Source organism: Rhipicephalus microplus, unplaced genomic scaffold, assembly GCF_043290135.1.
Source record: "Rhipicephalus microplus isolate Deutch F79 unplaced genomic scaffold, USDA_Rmic scaffold_1052, whole genome shotgun sequence".
NCBI lineage: Eukaryota > Metazoa > Arthropoda > Arachnida > Ixodida > Ixodidae > Rhipicephalus > Rhipicephalus microplus.
This window is the reverse complement of record NW_027465599.1, coordinates 3664-7500: the sequence shown is the minus strand read 5'-3', so window position 1 is coordinate 7500 and position 3837 is coordinate 3664. Positions and strand designations below refer to the sequence as shown.

At 57.1% G+C, this 3837-nt stretch overlaps 1 non-coding gene across 1 annotated transcript; it reads right to left on the bottom strand.

Annotated features, from left to right (window-relative positions):
- Positions 1–972: 972 nt before the first annotated feature.
- Positions 973–2787, bottom strand: LOC142796049 (small subunit ribosomal RNA). Its single transcript, XR_012893506.1, has one exon. It is a non-coding gene; the product is annotated as a small subunit ribosomal RNA (ribosomal RNA).
- Positions 2788–3837: the final 1050 nt, after the last annotated feature.

Below are 3837 nucleotides of genomic sequence, written 5' to 3'. Positions count from 1 at the left end.
ATTGTCGGGACGTCCAAGTCCCTCGTTCTTCCGTGCTTCCTCTTTCGGCAAGTCGTTGCGGCACCTTCCCAAAGCGCGCAGACCCGCTAATCGCGACGAGCGCGACGTGGCCGTGCCGCCTTTCCCTCGGCAGCAAGCAAAACGCCTGGCAACGTCGACGCTCCCCTAACCGCGATCTCGCACCGTGTTTCGTGTGGCGAATTCAAAAGCCGGCCGGCGCTGCTGCAACCATTACGGTCGGTACGCATACGCCGCGGAGGGCGGGACGGTCATCGGAGCGTGCGGTTCCTCCATCGAGTACTGCGCACCTCGGCCGTCGCATCGCCGTGCCATGACCGGCCGCGCGTCAACGCGAACCGGTGCCAGCGAGATCCCTCGCCTGCAAGAACCGACCGGCAGCCTCCGTCACCCGAGGACGCGGAGGCGCTTGCCGCGGACGGCGGGACGGTATGCACTGGTGCACAGCGGACCCGTCACATCGCCAGTTCCTTGACCGACCGCCGACGCTTGTGCCGTTCCTCTCGTACTTGGCAGTCGCCGCGCGATTGTCGGGTCTCGTTCTTGCACGCTCGAACGGTCGGGAGGGCACTCGGCTGGCGTTTCGGGAACGCGCAGCCTCGCCTTCTACCGACGTAACCACGACTCGCCGTTCGCGCTCCGCCGCTCCTGTTTACAGTACTAGGCGGTCCCGCAGCGGTCGGGTCGCGCATTTCGAGCGCTTCGAGCCACGGTGCAGTGGCGGGTCGAAAGCCGACCTATGAGTGCGTTGCGCCGTTTGTACCCGCGTCCGCCACCTGGCCGACCGTCCAAGGTCGCGGTGTTGGCGTCCGCTGGGCGCAACAATTTGTCACGGGGTGCCGCTCCACATTCAGGCAGCCCCGTGGGGAAAAGCCGACCCCGCGTCCAAACGGGGTCAGCGGCAGAAAGTGTCGGGCGCAGACGCAGCTGAGGCGCTCACCCTTCACAATCCGTTAATGATCCTTCCGCAGGTTCACCTACGGAAACCTTGTTACGACTTTTACTTCCTCTAAATGATCAAGTTTGGTCATCTTTCCAACAGACCGGCGCAACCGAAAGGCCGCGCCGGACATCGGTCCGAAGACCTCACTAAATCATTCAATCGGTAGTAGCGACGGGCGGTGTGTACAAAGGGCAGGGACGTAATCAACGCGAGCTTATGACTCGCGCTTACTGGGAATTCCTCGTTCAAGGGGAACAATTGCAAGCCCCTATCCCAATCACGAAAGAAGTTCCACGGGTTACCCAGTCTTTTCAGACAGGGATAAAGACACGCTGCTTCCTTCAGTGTAGCGCGCGTGCGGCCCCGGACATCTAAGGGCATCACAGACCTGTTATTGCTCTGTTTCGTGCGGCTAGGAGCCGCTTGTCCCTCTAAGAAGGTTGTAAGGTGCTGGGAACCCCGCACCTATTTAATAGGCTAGAGTCTCGTTCGTTATCGGAATTAACCAGACAAATCGCTCCACCAACTAAGAACGGCCATGCACCACCATCCACCGAATCAAGAAAGAGCTCTCAATCTGTCAATCCTCCCAGTGTCCGGGCCGGGTAAGTTTTCCCGTGTTGAGTCAAATTAAGCCGCAGGCTCCACTCCTGGTGGTGCCCTTCCGTCAATTCCTTTAAGTTTCAGCTTTGCAACCATACTTCCCCCGGAACCCAAATACTTTGGTTTCCCGGAAGCTGCCCGCCGAGTCATTTGAGTAACTCAGGCGGATCGCTGGTTGGCATCGTTTATGGTCAGAACTAGGGCGGTATCTGATCGCCTTCGAACCTCTGACTTTCGTTCTTGATCAATGAAAACATTCTTGGCAAATGCTTTCGCAGTAGTTCGTCTTGCGACGGTCCAAGAATTTCACCTCTAGCGCCGCAATACGAATGCCCCCGTCCGTCCCTCTTAATCATTACCTCGTATTCCAAAAACCAACAGAACAGAAACGAGGTCTTGTTCTATTATTCCATGCAAGTTTATTCAGGCGACTCGCCTGCGTTGAGCACTCTAATTTTTTCAAAGTAAAAGCACCGGCCATCTCGAGGCACACAATGAAGTGCACCAAGAAAGAACCGGCATGATGTTCAGTCCGAGCCGTCGCATCGGGTAGATGCACTACTCGTCTGGAACTGAGATCCAACTACGAGCTTTTTAACCGCAGCAGCTTTAGTATACGCTATTGGAGCTGGAATTACCGCGGCTGCTGGCACCAGACTTGCCCTCCAATTGATCCTCGTTAAAGGATTTAGAGTGTACTCATTTCAATTACGGGGCCTCAAAAGAGTCCCGTATTGTTATTTTTCGTCACTACCTCCCCGTGCCGGGAGTGGGTAATTTGCGCGCCTGCTGCCTTCCTTGGATGTGGTAGCCGTTTCTCAGGCTCCCTCTCCGGAATCGAACCCTGATTCTCCGTTACCCGTAACAACCATGGTAAGCAAGTAACCTACCATCGAAAGTTGATAAGGCAGACACTTGAAAGAAACGTCGCCGGCTCGTGGCCATGCGATCAGCACAAAGTTATCCAGAGTCACCACACAATACGGGCCGAAACCCGATCGATCTTGGTCTAATAAAAGCACCCGTTACCCAAAGGGCTCCAGGCTCACTGCATGTATTAGCTCTAGAATTGCCACAGTTATCCAAGTAGGAAGAAACGATCTAAGGAACCATAACTGATTTAATGAGCCATTCGCGGTTTCGCCTTATTTCGGCATGTACTTAGACATGCATGGCTTAATCTTTGAGACAAGCATATGATTACTGGCAGGATCAACCAGGTAATTGTTCGACTGCGCGTCCGTCCTCGCCCTCGGCGGGCCGGACGCAGTCTGTGTGCGGCGGAGGCCACCTTCAGGCGCCCCAACACGCTTATTTTGCACTCCGAGATGACGGCGTTCGAGCTCGCTACGGCACAACCTTCCCGAAAGACGAGTGGGAGCCGTGCGGCAAGAAGCACGTTCATGCTCGCTCTTTTTCGTTGCATCGACTCGGTCGCGCCGTGCGGGTTGCCCAAGCCCGCTGCACTGTCGGTGGACCGGCCGGAACTAGCAACGGAGCCGAGACTGCAAAGCCGCCAGACGACGGGTCACGCCCGCGTCTTCGGCGCTTTCGCATCTGAATCGCCCGAGGACGACACGGAACACACCTCGATATCGTGGTAAAACGGCACCGTCCGACAACCAGCCCCTAACGCATCAAGCGGATGAGGCTGCAGACGACTGCCGTGGATTCCCCTGGAGCAGACCCGAGGACACGCTTGACGAGGCCGAAGCCCGCCGCATATCAGACACCCGGTCGCTTTCGCGTACGCCGCTCACGAGAACCCCCACATAATAGCAGCGATAAGTACCCAGACCTCCTTGGGCCCTAATACGAGCGTACTCGAGAAAATTTCACCGCGGGTGTGCCCCGAAACGTGTGGCATGTTGAGCGTGCCACAAGTCTACGTCGCTCTCAAACCCGCCGAGGTCGTAGAATTTGCGACCCTACTCACGAAATTCCCACCGAGGATACGGCCGCAAACGTACCGCACCTTGGGTAGGCCACGAGTTTGTGCAACACTACGCTGACGGCACAGCACCGAGGTCGTGCGCGCACGCACGGGAAAATTCCGCCGCGGTTTCTGCCGAAAACGTGAGGCACCACGACTCTCCGCAAGTTCGCGTCGACTGCGAAAGACCGAAGTCGTGAACGACGTGTCCGCTACTCGCCGCCGACACGCTGGACACCAAACGTACAACGACTCGACGGCGTCGTAGAGGCCCACGACGCGGTTTTCCTTAACGACGTCTCGGCGTGGCACCGACAGGTTAGAACGGCCGACCAACGTT